We start from the raw sequence: 18,987 nt of genomic DNA, 5'->3' as shown, positions 1-18,987 counted from the left end.
GGACCATTAAAATTTGTTTTTTAATCATAATCTACAGTAATATGTGGACCGTGGGTTTTTAAAGTAGTATTATTTCCTATATACAGCAATAACAATGCTGTGGCAATTGAGAGAAACTAAATATACTGTAGATTTTAATGTGCTTAGTTACAGTACTGTGTTGCCAGCATCCTTTCTCTTTTCATTCTTTAAATACTCGCCAGATCACCAAAATGATTTAAACCATTCAAGGTACGATGGTAGTACATGTAATTGTAAACAAATCGTTAATGAGATGATCAGTAACATTTTCTTTATTGTACACTAGTACTTTGTTGTTTCTGTAACTTGGGAGCAGGTGAAGAAAGTAACCCCCACCCCCAACACCATCCCCCTAAAAAAGCCTCAGGTGGTCTTGTGTGTAGATAAGAGTTGGTGGAATTTGATACATGACTCCATGTATGCATGTGTAAAAATTCAATAATACTTTAACCATGGCTTTTCTCTCTGTCAACTTGAGCGAGAGAAATATCATTAGGCCAGGTTAGTCAGAGATAAATTTTGCTATCTTGGGACTTTACAAACCATTAACATCAAGCAAAGACGTATCACTTTCCAGGACTGAGTATTGTATGTGAAAGGCTACACTCACCTCAGTGGATCCCAGTGGATATTAAGCTAACAGTTCTGGATTCCAGTGGACATCTTAGCAAAGACATCCTCTTTATTACACTGTAAGTCAATGGCACAAATATGATCTGGCTTTTTAGAGGACTCAACCCAGCAGCTTTGTAGGAAGGGGTGCAGCTTGTCTACACTGCATGTAATTTGGGAATTCTTTACACTGTATTGTGTACACTGACGGGTTTGTGATTTGTTTGCACTTCATGGGTGTCTAATTGATTAAGATTAAAGGAGGAAGGTTTGTCTGGCTGTCGAAGAAAATGCCTGGCTGATTTGTATTTGCCGTGCCCCTCCTTTTTAAGTGCAAGTACACCCTCTAACTACACACCTAACATGAGCCAACACAGGCCACATGCTGGTCTGCATGCTGGTTCACATGCACCGCATGACACAGCAACTGAATAAAGCCATCACTTACTTACTGAACAACTGGGCTTGTGGTGTTGCTCTTTCTTCCAGGGTGCTGTATGATTTCCGTACACACTCAAGAACTCCTACTGAACATACTCTGTTCCTGTTGTTATTTACAAAATTGAACTGAGTTGGAAAAATATCACTTTTAAAGGCCATCTTTATATGCTTGATGTTTATTATTTATCCTTAAGGGATTTATTTTATTAAAAACAAAATTCAATAATGAGATTAAATAATCTATAGACGAAATGAAATGACAGTAATAGGAAAAGTGATTGTATTTCTTGACAATATTAACATTGCAGTGAGGACTACGTCATATAATTGAATGAGCAAAATCCCTGAAACTGCTTTAATTAAACCATACATTTGAGGGATGAAGTGGATTCAATAACAAAGGAAAATATTATGTCAAAGTCAGAGTAGTGGTTTTATTTTCCGCAGCAAGCTAAAGCTAAACTACAAAGTACAAGAACTGAATCCTGTCCTACTTCACTTGCTTTGATAGTGGACCACCGTGTTATAAATAATGTATTAAAGGGTTTAAAATGCAGAGAGAGAGAGAGCTGCTTTCAGAAGAATGAAAGTTCCTTTACTAGTGCATGAAAAAAACATGTTAACTCTTTGCAGTCCAGACCCAATCTGAGTTATAAAAGACTTCATATATTTTCTTTTGTATTGTCCAGGTTAAGAGAGTGTTTGGTTTCCTTTTTACAGTTTGTGGTAGCTTATTTTTTCTGCCAAAAGGTGTTTGAGGCCTACTGGGACCACTTAAAAGTTTATGCAGAGCACTAGCCAAGTTGGACAAAAAAGCCTTGAAGTATACACACACTGGCCCCTTTCTCAGAACCTCTCAGCTCTGGCTAGGGGGAGTGTTGTTGGTTTATGAGAGGGAAAATAGCCCCAGCCTTCTGCAAAAGTGAAATGGGATTAAGGCCTTTGTTCGGCCCACAATGGTGAGGGGAATTAGCAATAGTTGTAGGCACTTAGAAGAGCTCTCACACAGAAGCTTATCCCAGATTTTGCACAATAATCATTTGAATATCAACAGTGTTTTGCAACTACAGCGCTAATGTATAAACCTCTCTCTCTTTTAGATATCGAAATCCCCAAAAAGGATTTTTACCAATGGCTACATCACAAATATTCACACTCTTAATGAAGAATCATATTTTTAAGTGTCATTACGCTTCATGTAGCAGAAAACCAAATGGTATTATAAAAGTGGTGAGGGGAAGTTAAAGTTTGGGACAGATGTTTTTTGTATTTATATAAGTCATGGCTCAAGCTTTCTATATGTTTCTATAGGTTTGTTGAGTTAAAATTGAATTAAAATACACATTTAAGCAATTTAAGCACAGTTGAAGGACTCTGTCTTGTATCCACTAGTGTTAAATCAAATGGATGTTGTTTTACATTATTTCAGCACTGCTACCATATTATTGCAACACCCAATAGAACCTTTCAATATAAGGAATATTGTCATGTACATTTTTATAGTGTATTTTCTATTTCTTGACATTATTGCTGATCTTATATTCAAAATAAAAAAGTAAGTAGCTGCAGGGTAACATTAGATTTCAAAGTTATAAATATTGTAAGCAACAAAACTCAGGAGTGCGACAATGAGTAAATTAAAGTTTGAATTGTATTGGATTTTTTTAAAAGTACATTTAAAGTACTTTTCCTGTAGATTCATATAAAACAGTGATGTCATATTAGCATAGAAACACAGGATCCCACACTTTCACTTTGACTGCATCCTCAGACTTGACTTGGTTCAAGCGGATGCACTGACAAGCATAACTCTCGCAGAGGAGGAATAATTCAGGGATTCTGCCTCAGTTGAGTCTCACAAGACTGGCCTCAAGGAGTGTGATGGCCTCAGCATTTTTGCCCACACAGTGAAAACGTATTGTCCAAATCACAAAACATTGAGTGAGATCAGCAGACTTGTCAAGAGGCCCTGGCTTGAATATGAATGATGAGAGAAGAGCAGGGTGGTCCTAGTGCTGTTTTGGTGTTAGGCAGGTGAAAATAAGCTCAACTGTCCCTGCCAGCTGCCCATCGCTAAATCAGAAATAGGAGTGCAGAGTTTACCAAATTGGATAAAGGGGGGAAAAAAGCTCTTTAGCAGTTTTGTAAATTAACTCCAGTACACAGAGTCATCTGCAGACGTTGGTGTAATTGTCTAAATGTATTGAATCTCTCTGGCATGATAACATATTTTAAGCCCCAACATGTAATCACGACGCCGTCTTCCTCAAATTAGATACTTCAGGTAGCACTCATACTGAAATGAAAAGGCTGAAGGTGGTTTTTCAAAGTGAACCCATGCATGCGTTTTCTGTCAAAATGAAGAAATTAAGACATAACACCTCCCCGTCTTTCCTGTCCTTAACACATGCACGCACGCTAGCTCAATTCACTCGAGTGTCGGCATAGTTTCTGCATTCAACTGGATACAATGATGCACAAGATGAATAAAGTTATCTCTGCAGCTGAATGGGATGTTGGTGGTGGGAGGGAACAGGGAGGTTCCCTATACGCTTGGCCTGAAAGGAGCTCAGCTTTAAGGGCCAGAGCTGCAGGGTCAGGGCCCAGCTGCTTTTAGGGGTGAAAGGGACACCAGCGGGCTGGACTGGCTCAAGAAACCTAACAAAACCAATCGTGTCAAATAAAGACATCCCAGATTGGACGTTGACAGATCCCTTCCCGAAGTTGCTGAACACACTTCACACATTCAAACTTTGCTCTGGTTTGTATCTTGTGTCACAGTCAGTGTCCAATTTCACTTGTGAAGTTAAAGGTATTATCTATAAATCTATATTTTTGGTTTATTTTTTTTTTAGTTTGTTTTGCTTTATTTTGTTTTGTTTTTTTGCGCTCTGATACTTTGGTGAAATCAACATTTCTACACAGGTAGGATATATTATTTGAATCATTTTATGGTGCCAATATGTTTCGTTAAACATAAAAGTAGTACTCAGATTGTGATTATAAGTGACCCACCAGATCAATATAGTCTAAGTCCTCCAAAGTTTTTAACTTATTTGTCATTTACTTTCATTCTTTTAAAGATTTATATGACCTTGTTCAACACAAATGTTTGATCTGAGATTTAGAGGATTATTATCAGATGGATATGATGGTTTTTACATGTTGAAATGATGCTAGGTTTATCTTACTTTGGAATGTGTTGTGTTGATGGTGCTGCTACTTGAATGCTATTTGGAGAAAAAAAAGAAGAAGATATTAGGCCTTCACTATCTGCGAGTTTACAAATTTCTTAGGGTGCAGAAATTCACTAAGTTTGAATTTGTGGGGGGTAAGTAGCATAATAATTAGGCCACATTATAAGGAATTGATGGTTCATTTTCCCTGTCAGCAGTAGCAGAGCTTTGCCCAAAGATGTGCCGACCTGTGCAGATGGGGTTCAAAGCCAATTTCCATGTTAAAAACTCCACACGCTTCAGAAATCCCTGACTGGCTCTTGTTGATCAGAGTATGTGACAAGCCTGTCTTTTAAAACAGGTCTGCTCATGTCAGTAGATGGAAGTGTACAACTGTACTACAAACAGCCTGGCCACGTTTGAATGTAGTAATAGTGTTGTTTTCATGCATAGCCAGAGGCAATGACATAAAGACAAAAGATGGCTCTAGAGTGTGCTGTCAAAATGGGAAATATGGCCCATTATATGTGTCATACAGTAATTACACAAACTGTAAAAAGTAGTCTTTTCTTTTTTCTTTTTTCTTTTTTTTTTTTTTTTTTTAGTTTTCCTCCCCCTTTCATCAAATGTGTGTCAAGTGTCGTTACAAAGCTTTAATTCTTGCCAGAAAATCAGTTCAACCATTCATCATCAGCTCACATTTAAATTCATTTTCCTTCAGGCTTTTTTTTTTTTTTTTTTTTTTTTTTTTTGCCTATGTGCTGAGTTTACTCAGAGACATAAAATCTGTGAGAAGAATAAAGGGATCACTGGGATGGCGGGAATCTGTTTGACGAGTTATGAGATGAACCAATTTTTAAAAAAGGAGAAAAATACAACTGCTAAGTATCACCCTCCTCAGCTTGCTCTGGACTGCAGCGTTTACGTCACTCTTTATCTTGCTGTCGACTGCTGCCTGAATGCTGTGTGTTTGCGCACATGCACAGACACATACTTATACCGTGTATTGTGCATGGAGGGAGAATTTTACTTGTAAGTTCTTCACATAATTACCATGTCCCAGAAATGTCTTCTTTTTTTTTTTTTTTTTTTTTTGGGTAAAGCCATCTATCTTAATTGCAATCACATATTCTTCAAGAAGAGAGGCAACTGGAGAACAGTCTCATTTTTTAGACTTTGTTCTTTGTTCACTGTTATCACACGACTCTGTGTAATGGTGTCTGTGCTATAAGCTGCTAGCCTGCTGCTGTGCTGGATATATTATATCCATTGAAATGCCTGCTAGCTGCAGAGTATTAAGCATGGTGAAAACACAATCTTGGTGGGGTCTGTGCGACTAACAATAGATAGAGGCATGATGACTTATTAAACACAGCCAACCTGCAGCATGGCTTTTCTCATTACCTTTTCAATTCCCAGCCTATAAAGCCTATGGGTCTGGTGACAAAACTCTTGCCATGTAATTCTCTCGCAGGCTGCTTTCATCAGCCGATTTCGTGGAGAAATATGAAGCTGATTTTATCTCACTCTATAAATTCACAAAAGGCCCTCAAGTTGCCCCCATGGAAGACATACCTCATCTCAGTCATGTGCCACCACTATTGCTGATCCCAAGCATTTGATAACACTACCTCTCCTTTTTAATGATTTGACAGGCATCAGACATGAGCCCTGTAGACACAGCATTTTTAATACACCTTTCTTTGCTTGTTTACACCAAGCTGCTCAGATGAAAGAACATATCTATCATCTCTCTCTCAATAAGTGATATATATTAAAACCTACAGCAGCTTTCCGTTGATATCAATTGTGCACTGTTGTTACCCGTAAAAAGGTTTGCAGTTGTCAAAATAGTAAACTCTTTCAATTCTATAGCTTAATTTTTATAGAATAAATAATAAAAAAAAAAACTTGCTGTATTTCATCAGTATAAATCTCAAGCATAGTTGTTGTCCTCTACAAGTCTTTGTTCATGCAGAAATTGTTTCATCAGTACACAAAACAGGTAAATAACAACAATTCGCAGCTGTCAAGTCGCATGTAAATTACAAAATGACATATTACACAAATTACAAATTGGTTATTGGGGAACCAGAGGAAAATAAGAAATAATAAGACAGTTACTGTCATTTATTGTTAGATTGAATGTGTTTTACCCAGTTGTATTCACATTCCTCTCATCTACTGTACTTCTCTCATGTGGTTTCTGGCACATTTGCAGTATCCTGGCATACAGCAGGGATTGTTTCCTTTGAAATGTTTTGACTATGGTGTCATTTATAAAAACTTTCATCATGCATGGGTACCTAATCAATTGAAATTCAGCTGCCTTAGCCCCCAAGCTTGGGTGTAACTTAGACCAGCTTTCATCAGCTCAGCCTTTTAAAAATAGAAATCCTGCTATGATGAAAATTTCAGTTTGAAATGGATATTCAGCTTCCCCACTGTGTTGTATTTAAAGCGAGAGCGGTTTAGACAGCTGATTGTAAACAAAACTTGTAAGTTTAAGTTTTTATACTTAGTTTTATTTGCACAATATTATGTAATTAGCACTGCGAGGACTTGTTTGTCACGATGGTTAAAATTAGTAGAGATGTTTGTGGTTTATGATATGCCTGTATATAAACAACAATGTAGCCCGCGTCAGTCTGAGCAGTTTATAGAGTCTGGTTTTGATCAGCACATCTTGGAGAAACATCCCCCCTCAGTCCTAATTAGATTTCCTACATTATAATGTTTGATAATGCCTGAAGGTTTTGGTCCCTTCTATCAAAACATTTCTGCAAATATTCCCTCCTGTTAACTCTTTGTGGGCCTGTGTTACATAATTATTTCATATTTGCTATCTTCACCTCCATAGGGAAAATATTATCTGCAATAATCATTGTCATCATCATGATTCTCTTCGTGGTCTGTTGGCTCCAAATAAGTAATTTAGTTGTAAAGCAGCTTCATTTATTTTGCCTATTCATTTTTCTTCCTATCATATATCTAAATACAAATCTTCATTTTATAACTGACAGCTTATTACCTCTGAGCACATGCTGATAAATTTAATTCCAATGAGTTAGCCTCCATTTTCGGATCCCATTATCCACTAATATGGCAGCAGCGTGTGGGAGGAGAAAACTTACAGGACAAGGAATCAGAAAATAAAACATATGTCCTTACATATAAATATAAATGTTTTTAGCTGTGTACCTTTCAGTTATTATTATCATCATTATTATTATTATCATTATTATTATTATTATTATTGTTATCATTATTATCATTATTATGTGTCATTGCACATATGCAAAAACTTACTTTATTACTTTTAAAGCGTATCTGCCCTTTTTGAAAATTAACATAATCCATACTTGTTTTATTTCATTTTATAAGGTAACAAAATTTTAATTTCAAGGTATTTAAAATGTTAGTTATAAAACTGTCCAAGTTTGGAGCACAAAAATGAGCTGTGATTTTCAAATTTATTGGGTTTTTTAATTACTTTTTTAAAGAGAGAGAAGTTTTTCATCAAACCAAATTGCAGCAATGCAGTTCTTCAGACCCTCAGTTCAAGCAGAACTGTGAGTTTTTTATTTCTCAAGTGAGACTTTTAGTGTTTTTTTTGTGCTTTATGTTTCATGTGGAAATATAAGTCCCTTTTTGTAAACATATATACCTTCCAAGAGAGCGGCATTATGCTACTGTTGGGTCTATTTTGGAGAAGTGAGTAAGTAAGTAAACAATTATTATTAGCTTTGATGTTGGCCTGAATAGCACTCAATTAACAATGTGGCTAATGAGCCCATTAAGGATGAAAGTGTTCTCAACAGGTATGAGAGGATACTGCTGTTTTTGGAGTCTCAGTTCTCAGCATTGAATGCAGCATGAATAACGGTGCTCTTTCTCAATCGCTTCAAAGGCCAAACCTCTACAGCCTAGAGAGCAGAGTTAAATAAAGGTTTGCTTGCAATTGAAAAAAATATAGATAGATAAGTATTTTAAATGTGACAAATTTCAGAACAACAAATATCCTATTCAAATATATTTTTTTATTAAAGTAATGTCATGAGTGTGTTGTGAATAAATATCTCTTTTGGATTTTTTTGCAGCATGATGCCTCATAAAACATGAGAATTAATGTGTATGTTTTTCAAATTTTAGCCAACTTTGCTTTAATTGCATTTTAGTTAAAATAAATATGAGCTTGCCTCAGTCTAATTACTCTGGAGAACAAATAGAGCTCGTCTGCTGTGAGGACAGAAAGCTGAAAGAGAGACTGTGAGTTATTCTGCAGCCCCAGCGTTTTCTCTGAAGGACTTCCCACTGAAACGCGCTGAAAGCCTCATGCGTGGATTATTTCCACATTATTTGCTGCTGGATTCCAAAAGTTCTCGTTAACTGGCAACAACAAATCTTTTATAGCGAGCTTTTTGTTTGACTATTTGTTTTATATCCAGGAAAATATCCTTTTTTTTCAATCTTACTTTATAAAACAAAATGAAAATATAAGAAAATAAATTTAAAAAATGTAATAAACTATCACTTCCCCCTTTTTTAACTGTTAAAAAATGTGACCTTACAAATGATCTTGCATGTTGTGGCAACACTGTTAGATGGCTCATCTTTTCATTGTGACTTTTCATTCTCTGCAGTAAAGCAACAAATGAACTCCTTCTACTAAATATTTAAATCTGCCTTTATTTATATGCAGGTAGAAAGCAAAATTATTTCTAAAAGGAAAAAAAAACCAAACCCTGCAGAAAAAATGGTATTTAAAAACAGGCAGTGTGCACCAAAAAAATGACAATAAGTAAATAAAATGATATAAGAATATGTTGAATGAATTTATCTATTTGTAAAACCTGCTTGTCTGCAGAAGTTTCAGAATGTTATCAGGAGTTTCAGCTCAAGAATAGCTTGAGGTGTTTTGAGTGTAAATCCGTCTAAAGCTGCCAGCACTGACATACACAGCATATGCTAAATACAGATAAGAGTATTTTTAATAGATCTGCAAAAAGTCTCCCCACATAGCTCAATGGATGTGCTTTGAATGTAGTTGATAAGTTGGCTTAAGCTGAATGCTGTATCCCAATGCAACATTGTGCTACTGGGTGAGTCCATCACAAACTAGCCTTCCAGTAAAGACCACTTCCAGGGGAGGGATTATAGAAAAGCCTTCGAGATCAGCTTCATGTCTTACTAGAGTTTCTGATTATAAATAGTGCTATGTTACAGGAAAAACTAGGCATTGCCAAGGATCATATGGAAAAATATATTTAAGCCATTTATTTACCTACAATGTCAAACCAAAAAGAAAGAGTAGTGTGAGGGATATTTTTCAAAATTTCCTTAAAAAATATTTTATTCTCTTTAACTCAAAGATTTACATGTTTTAAATCAATTTTAAAATAAATTCACAACCTACAAAAATAATCTGCTCTGAGAAAAGAAACTTCCCCTTTTTTATGTGAAACATTGAAGTAGAATCAATTAATAAGAGAAAGAAACCTGCAGAAATAAATTCCATACGTTACAACCATTATACTCCCAAAGTTACCATGTGGTCAGACTCCTGTGTATTAATTTATGTCTGCACTCCAAGTTTGGTGAACTCAGGTCACGAACTTTGCCTCTTATTATTTAAAATGTGAGGGAGGGGGTGAATTCTGTTACTTCCAGTTGTATTTCTTTGCAACGATTTGTCTCCTTTTAAGTCAAATATAAATTCACAGTTAAACTGCCTGACGTGAAGAAAATTACCCTGGTTTACCATGGATTCAACTGTGATAGATAGATAGACAGACAGATAGACAGATAGATAGATAGATAGATAGATAGATAGATAGATAGTATAGTGTAGTAAATGTTGACTGTCTTTGTTTCTCTTTAGCTCTCCTCAGGTCATCTGATTATGTGGCTGAAGAAATGAGGGGCAGATAAGCCTCTTTTATGCTTCCAAGCCACTTAAAGAGCTGAAGCACCAGTTTCTGTTGCTACACTGCGAGGGAAGAAAACAAGTCATTTGTATACTAACTACAAAATGGCTTCTCTCTAAAACGTCTTCCCTCAAATCTGAAATATTTGAGCTCTGGCTTCCTCCTTTGAGTCAGTTGAAGTGCATTTTTTAAAAAAAAAGTAAGGTTCACTTTGACTGTGGTTTGAATAAACATTGTTTCCTTTATAATATATAATAGTTGTAATTTTAAAATGTTTTTGGTACAGAAATATGTAATAACAGCATGCTTTAATTCATTGTTATTCATTATTTCTTTTTACTTGCCATATTTTACTTCATTATAATTAAATAATCTTTTGACAATTTTCTTTCTTATTTCTAAGTAATTAACTCTAGAGTAAATGTTTGTTCATGTAAAAATTTAATTGACATGACTTTTGATGCGCTGCAAATAAAATAGAATCTAAAATTGTATTTTATTCAGTAATATGGAAATGTCCTCAGTTCCTGCTGTATGTCATGAGGGCATCTCTTCTCTGCCTTCTTAATAAGGTGGTTCTGCAGGCTTCTACTGTAATATATTTCACCAATAAAGCAATTCCAAAGCCAGCCTGGCCTTTTGACCACCACTGAGAACGTGGAAAGTAGCAGGCTGCCTTTGCTAACTAGGCTTACTCTCTAATATTAGATACCTGTCCCCTGGCTTTTCAGAGGGGGGCTTAGCAGTTGATATTTTCATTTGGTCCTGCCAAGATGCGACACCCCCGCTTTAATCTTGTGTTTGACGTTAAGCGCTCTGTTCATGAAAAGTCTCAGTGAACTTCAACCTTAGGGTGGTGCTGTCATACAAAAATGATGTGGTGGGGGAGTGAAACTGGCTGGTCTATCCTTGACCTCTCCCATTGGCCTGCCAAAGTCTTTCCCCTGCCCTTCTTAATCAGGTGGGACCCTTCCCTTTTAGAGTGGAAGATAGTATATTCTCTGCATCCAGCTGCAGCTTTTATATTAACTGGCACAGATGTCCTCGGATAAAGACGTAGCAGAGAAATGTTGATGGAAGAAAGCAATGCTGCTTTGTGTGTTTTCTTGGGAATAAAAAAAAACGAAACCTTCAGAAATCCATAAAGAAAACTGTGGATTACTGAACATTTATACACTCAAAATAAAAAACTAAATATTAAGAAATAAATTCATGCTCTTTGATACTTCATTTTTCCCTTAATATTGACATTATTAATTTAAAAAAAATCAAACATTAGTGTTTGAAAAATATTGTTGATAGGACAGATTAATGTACTGAATTTAAACTCTGCTGCGGAGAGGCACCATTTCATCTCAGCTGTATAACATCAGTACACATGTGCAGGTATTAAAAATATTTGAAAATATCAGAAGGAAGCTACGGGCAAAGTAAGAGTAGACTAATGAATTTCTTATGATGGGTAACTACCCCTTCATTCAGCTGCAGGTATTGTGGCTGCTTCCGTGTTAGCATTTATTGTGATGTTGAGGACAAACAAGCCACTTCTCTGCAATCGTTCAGATGAGTTTCCCTACTGATTGATGTGTGGAATCAATTGCTCCCCATAGCATCCATGTCAGTCTATTACCACACTGCCTGGTAATGATAGGCTGTTCCCCACAAGATTATAGAGCCCTGTCACAAAGCAACAAAGACTTGCTTTCCTGTGTCTGACCTGGTCTACTATAATTGAGAATGGCTTCATTTTACTCTGTAGGTAAACAGAGAAAAAATTACAATGTTGATGGAAGGATGTCTTTATTATATTTAAAATAGTGTTTTTTTTATGGTGTAATGTGTTGAATTATTAATATGATCAAATGACTGAATAAAAAGCACATTTTTATTGCAGTGAGCCTTTAAAGTCTTAAAAAATATGTATGACTTTTGCTGGAAACTCATATATATTTAAAACATTTTTTTTTAGATAGATTGTTATATTTGCCTTTTAAAATTGAAAAAAAAAATCCATATTTCAACAGTCAGGATGAAATGAAAAAAGTCCACACTTTCCAATGCAAACATATTTGAAGTCATCAAAACAACAGGTGTTTTCTCCTAGAAATGCCCCTCTGTGTAACTGTCCTTTTTTTGTCATGTGAATACACCACAGCTCTCTTACTGCCAAGCTGACTACCATCCAAACCAGCAAGTGCCAGCAGCACTGCAACTCATTTAGTTTGTGGCCCAGAGATGTACCGCACAGCCCTGATCCTGATTACACATGATCAAAGATGAGTTCTTCAACAATTTGATTACTTATTTGAGCTTGAATAAAATCGACATGGCCCGGTGCTGCGAAGTGTTCCTCTGAAACGACTAATTGAAAAGAGTTTTATAATGGTTTAATACAACAATTGGCATTTTCTTCAGGTTGACCTCAATCATTGGAGTAGGACTACAGTATGTGCTGCATTTAATTACCTACAGTGAAATTTGATTATCAGAAAATATGGTGCATATCAAGTGATTTCCTGCCCTAAGTAATATTATTCTGTATAGTCAGAGTTGGAGAAAGATGACATGAGAACTTCAGTCAAGACAAAAGGCACAAGCTAATGAGACTGGTTAGTGATTCAAATTTATGGAAATTTTATTAATTACAGACACCTATCTTTCATCTGTACCATTTGGTGGTGAAGTAATTAAAACCAACAATGACAGTCCCAGCAGTGGAAAAAGCAAACAAGATCAAAGAAAGCGGGAGCAGTCAGGAGAAAGTCCTGTATACTGAACTGGGCCTGGCCGTGGGCAACAGGGGCCTCATTAAAGTCAGACTGTGTTGATCATCAATTAACCTGCTTTGTTTTGCTTCTGATTTAAACTTGCGTAACACTGTTTTTCCCTCTGCGCTCCAATGATTAAGGTTTGTGTATAATGTTTGGCTGGAGGTGACCAAGACACATCATACAGTAAGTTCTGCCTCGTGTCACGGCCGAACGTTTGATTGGTTGATTGGAGGATAATTGACCCAGTGGAATTAAAAGGCTTTAGTGTAGAATAGTTCAAATAATATGATTTTGTAAAGAACATATTTAGGCTTGTATAATCTGCTAATCATTCTCCAAGACGATGGAAGTATTTTGTAAATAAATGTGAAAATATTTCAAATTGGTGATCTTGAATGTTCAGCAAACCCTTAATTTGGTCACTATAATGTTATTCTTGGCATTATTCTTATATTAGCTACATAAACTGAGTGCAAAAGTTAACGCCATCATGCTTTTTTTGCACTGCCATTCCTATATGACATGTTCTTGTTTAAGGTACCAAATCATGTTTCAAATTATGTGAAACAGAACAAACATATGATACAAAATAAGATTTTTTCATACACACATCACATGAAAGTTCAGCGAGGGTTTCACAGCGTTCAGAGCAACCACTGATCAAGATATTTAAGTTGTTTAATTGACTCAAACTCTGCAGGGAAGATTAGCACTCAAAGCATATGGATAGATCACAAAACCTTGCTGCTGACAGAGAGACCCTGCTATATGGGCAACAAATGGACGGCCAGCCTTAACTTTTATTATGAGCAGTGGAGGTCATATTTAAAATGAGAGATTAGCTGCTCATCACAATATTGGTGGATTATCAACTACCTGCAATGAAAGCAACCCCTGGCTCTGGGTCGATAAGAGTTTGACTGCATTTCGAATTAATTTTCCTCAGCTTAGAGAGCCGGACTCCTATCTTGTTATTGATCACAGCGTTAATCCATAACCAAGCTCATCCTTTCCCCCACGGAACGAGCAGGAAAATATAAAACGATCACTGTGGAGGACTCTTGACTCCGTATAAAAACTGGAACAGACGCAGAAGTGATTAGAGGTCATTATTTAAGAATACATTCCCAGAGTATTGTTTCAGGTGTCACTTCATCTCATATTGATCTCTATTTGTTTGTGCTTATTGTTCCTTTTCCAACTTTATACCAACATTTATTTTTGCTCTGTATTCCTTTGGTCTGGGTTGTGTTTATACATGACGATTGATTGATTTCCCCGACAGCAGGAACACTTCACACCTCAGCTGCTCTCTCTGTTTGTCTTTTCCAACAGAGGGACCTCCACTGCGGATGAAATTTAGCCTCGACCTCTAACCTTTGGGTTCAGCGTTTGTCTCCAGTCCAGTGACCACAAACAACTCCTGGATTGCTGTAAATGTCAGTGCAGCGGTGTCTCCGCCCTCTCCCCTGTGAACCATAGTGCTGCACTCAACCTGCACTAATAGGACACTTTCATGAGAGCTCCATTATGAGTTATGCTGTGTTTGATATCTCAGATTTCCTGCCGATAATGCCTCCATAAACTGAATGACTGTCAAACAAACAGCAATGAGTTTCTTTTTTTTTTTTTTTTGATGCTTTCTTAAATATTCTTTCAATCAGCTCTTCAAACCTTAAATTTGCCATCACCAAAGCTGAAGGAAGTTTATAAAATCTTGAAATGTGAAGTATTGTATGAATTCAGAATTTTATTTATTTTTTTGGAGATTTAAGATGGAAAACTTTAAAAATTATAGCCTAAAGAGTGCAGGACGAGTTGCTGGAAGTGACCTATTTAGCACACAAAGCAGCTGCTTCCATCTATCATAAGGCTCGGTTATAATAGATTGTAATTCATGTTCTGAAGACATTGGTTGTAATGCATCCCATTTTGAAGCACTTTGGCTCACCCTTCCCCCACCTATAAACACACACGCTCCCTTTTTCTCCTCTCCGGGCCTCCCGAGGTTGGTGTCTCTGCGTTAGGACTCTATTGTTGCCTACCGCTGGATAATGCCCTTATTAATTGTACCTCTTTGTAAGGTGTCAGCTGTAGCCTCAGATTGAGATGGATGGATCTCTGGAGTCTGCTCTCTGGCCCTCCACAGACGCTCTATCTCTGCACAACACACAGATGCAACAGTGAGTGCTGCCACACTATGACTAAAAGCTGAGATAAAACAGGCATTTTTTAATTATTCCACCACAAAAAAAAAAAAAGGAAACATGTTTCCAAACTGAAAAGCCTATTTCTGTCATTGGTGAGGTGAGCTAGCATGCGATGTGTTTTAATTATCTGAATATCTGAGCAGACGATCCATAGCAGTGATGAAATATCTTTTTTTTATTGATTATTTTAGTGTGTTGCAGAAATACTGGTTAATTAGGTGGATTGAAGCCTCCGTGAGATCAACAGCATTAACATCAAATCCTTTCCCTCTCATTAAAGGAAACAGAGTCAATTTAATTAATGCATATTAATCCCCGCTGATGCTCATTTTAGGAAAGCGTGGCAGTTTGGACGTCAGATTCATCCGTTTCAAAAAACTCAGGTTTGATCACTTTCTGAATCAACCTCAGTCTGAACATTTTGACAGCATTTTTCATCATCTTTAGCTCCCAATAATTGAATTGCAGGTGGGGATATTGTCTGTAGATATGATCGCCAACAATGTTGCAAATTGGATTTTTTTGTGTGTGTTTACCTATTAATGTTCAATTAGGACTATAGGTGATAATTCATTAATGTAATTTATCGTCTCTTGATATAATTGTGTTCACAATAAATGCCCATAGTGATATTATAGTTCAGTTTTTGTGTCTTAATAAAAAAAATATACAATTTAAAACATCAGATTTAATGGAGAAAACATCAATTTAACTTTATCATGTGATTTTGCACATTTTAGTTAATACAGTAATAGTGAGAAAGACTGTGATAATTATGACTATTATTTATTATCCCCCCTGTAGCTTTCATTACATTGACTGCTTAATTTCTTGTTTGACTGTTCCCTGCTGTTTGCTCTCTTAACACGGCTTTATGAATGTCACTGGATGCCACTTTAAGTGACTCAATCATCATGATCAGACAGTTAACCACAGTGGGTGAAGTTAAATCAAACCACCTAAGAGCAAAATTTTCACAGAAACAGCTTCTTCTCCAGTGTTACCTGTGTGCTCTTGAGCAAGGCACCTCTATGCCTACACAACCCCAGTCAAGCTGTCTTAACAACATCCTGAGTAATTCCTCATTGACGTTCAAAAATTGCAGCAAAAATTTAATTTGATTACATTTTTTTTTATGTTTTGTTGCTCATTGTCAGATTTTGTGTGATTGTTTTTGTATCCACATATTTGAGTTAAAAGAAAAAAAATCTTTTGTCCTTCTTAGAATTAACAAATTCCTCTCAGAGAATTTAACATATTGTATTTCTTTTAAAGCACTTTATCCGCAGTTCTTCTCAGAAATAATACGATAACCACACAAGCTGGAGACTGAAGTAGGAGAGAGAAAGAAAAAAAAAAGCACAGACCAGAAAATGGAGATCCATTCCCTTCAGATCCCATTTAGAGAGGCCCTGCACATTTTTAAAGTGTCAATTGTTTTTGTCTCTTGAAGTGTAGATGGAATGTTTGAATTCCAGTATTAACTGTAGAGCCTGCTGAGTTAAATTATGGTCCCTGGGCTGTGGGGTGGGAGTAATCAATAAGAATACACGAGGCAGTGTGTAATGTGTCTGCTCCTAGCAGCAGGGACACTGTCCCCCTTACCCTGTCCCCCAGCAGGTTAGATAAATATGATACTGAAACAGGGCACACTGGATTATATGATATCAATGTAGAATCAGGGAAGTGCTATTACACTCCCCTAGCCCACTGTGAGTACTATTGACAAGGTTGGCTTTGAACACGGTAGTGTATTGCTCGCTCTCTCTCTCTCTCCCTCTCTCTCTCTGTGTTTCCTCTCTTTTTTCCTCTCTCTCTCTGCATAATGTGAGGAACCACGGGAGGAAAGGGATCTATATTTCACTTAGCTTTGATTAAAATGGCTATTTTATGCTTGTGCCTTGAAGTTGTGTTTATTGCACTCACAAGTTAATCTGTGAAGGGCATGCTGTGATCATAATTTCTAAATTTCTGGATGCTTTTTTTTTTTTGCATAAAGAGCCAATAACGTGATGTACAATCAATATACAATTGATTTGATTTTTAACGCTGCATGACATGGTGCTCATAACATTTTTCTATTGATAACCGGGTCTTTTCTCTTTCTCATGTTGACCCTGTCAGACGTCTTACCAATTAACCAGCGTGCTGATGTTGTTGTTGTTGTCGGCTGCTTAGTAGTTGCTCGTACAGTAACCTCATATCACTGATCTACTCATACTATTGATTAACTTTCCCTCTTCAGTGGTGAAAGGATCAAACCTGGCATGTCTAAAAGGCCATTATCAGCATCCACTTCAGATAACCTGCTACAACCTGATACAGCCCTTTTCACAGGTCGCAACCTCTCTGCCCTCTCCAGCCATCTAACCCCGACCCCACCCTCCCAACCATCATTATCATTCTTGTGTTAAATGACACACAGGTCAAGAAACCTGCACCGTGTTGATGTCTCACATGTGAATAATCCATGTTGCTGCAAGACATTTCCTGCAAAATGTCATGCTGCTGGTTTATTGAGTAGATTTCAGCATACAGGTTAATAAGAGTGTATTAAAGACAGTTAAATTTGTTAAAAGATGCACTACTTTATATAATATGTAATATACTGTATAGGTGAAGGAGAATTTTCATACACAAGAAAATTTTGGAAAACATGTCAGCTCCTTAAGTTCTTAGAGTTTCGTTTCTTAGAATTAAAAAAAACAAAACATGTATAGCAGACAAAGTAAATTCAATTACAGATTTACAGCAGAAACCCTCAGTCTTCATTTTCACACTTCATTTAGACATTCAGTCATTCTTTTATTTCAATTAAAGCCCTCGTGAGTGTGCTGAGGTCTGGATTTCTTGCACTGCTACACTTTTCAAAGTGCATTTTGCATTCTGAGAGGAATCTAGATATTGAAGCTTTTTTTTTTTTAGGCCAGGTATTAGTGACATTGCGGCTGCTTTCACACAAAAGATTTGGCAGAAGCTAATTTGCATAAGGTCAGAGTCAAGCTCCTGATGGAAGTTGTGCAGCATCCCTGTCTCTTAGCAACACTCTGTTGCTCTTGGTGTCTGTGTTGAATTGACTGGTCCTTGGCACTCATCTTTCACCAAGAAATTCATAATGAAAAGCCACCCGGCAACCTGCATCTATCACCAAGAGACACTCCTCACTTCCCTCTCTGGGTTGCAATACTTTTACACTGACATCAGTAAATCAGCACATTGTTTAATGGCACAGCAGAGGAGAATGACACTGCTGTGTGTTCGCTATTGCTCAGATTTTCTGTGACTTTGGTTTTAGGGGGGGTAAACATATTTATTAAGAATTGTGCCAAGATTAGAGGCAAATTAGCAGGTAATTGGAGACACCTGCAAAACAAAGGGGAGGATGGAGAGGTGGTAATGCGGTGAGTGATAAAGGAAGAGATTGGGCTTCTGGGCTGGCCTCCACTCATCTATTGGTGGGGGAGGCATTTAAAAAGAGGGGATTTGGTATGTTGAAAAAATGACTTTTGTCCTCTTCCATAGTGACGGGATCCAGATGCGGCCAAGAGATGTTAATAGAGGGTCAAATTTTGGACAATAGTATCCATCATTGCTTTCACAACTGCTTCCATCCTCCAAGCTGAACGCTTTCTGTGGTTAAAAGAAGAGATGTGCTCCAATTACTGTTTTTGGCAAAGGCAGCCAGCCATAAACTATACTGTAATTACCGCTCTGATGATGATTTCTATCATCTTGGCCACCTTGGTCACATGTGGTCTTTGCGCAGCACATTTCAACTTTCTGTGAAAGGTCAAATCCATACACCCTTATCGCCCACTCCCTCACGTCC

General features: G+C 36.9%; 1 long non-coding RNA gene across 5 annotated transcripts in view; it reads left to right on the top strand.

Moving 5' to 3' along the window:
* LOC121896879 overlaps nucleotides 1-15,790 on the top strand; it is a 99,525-nt gene extending 83,735 nt beyond the window's left edge. The window contains exons 6-9 of one of the 5 annotated variants that reach the window (XR_006096131.1): nucleotides 12,333-12,622; nucleotides 12,722-12,786; nucleotides 13,086-13,131; nucleotides 14,284-15,790. This is a non-coding gene — a long non-coding RNA (uncharacterized LOC121896879). Of the gene's footprint in view, nucleotides 1-12,332; nucleotides 12,787-13,085; nucleotides 13,132-14,283 lie in introns of all 5 variants that reach the window. The other 4 variants (XR_006096133.1, XR_006096130.1, XR_006096132.1 and 1 more) reach the window with 4 other exon arrangements.
* Nucleotides 15,791-18,987: the final 3,197 nt, after the last annotated feature.

The sequence above is a fragment of the Thunnus maccoyii genome, chromosome 5 (genome assembly GCF_910596095.1).
Source record: "Thunnus maccoyii chromosome 5, fThuMac1.1, whole genome shotgun sequence".
NCBI lineage: Eukaryota > Metazoa > Chordata > Actinopteri > Scombriformes > Scombridae > Thunnus > Thunnus maccoyii.
This window is presented reverse-complemented; position numbering and strand designations above follow the sequence as displayed.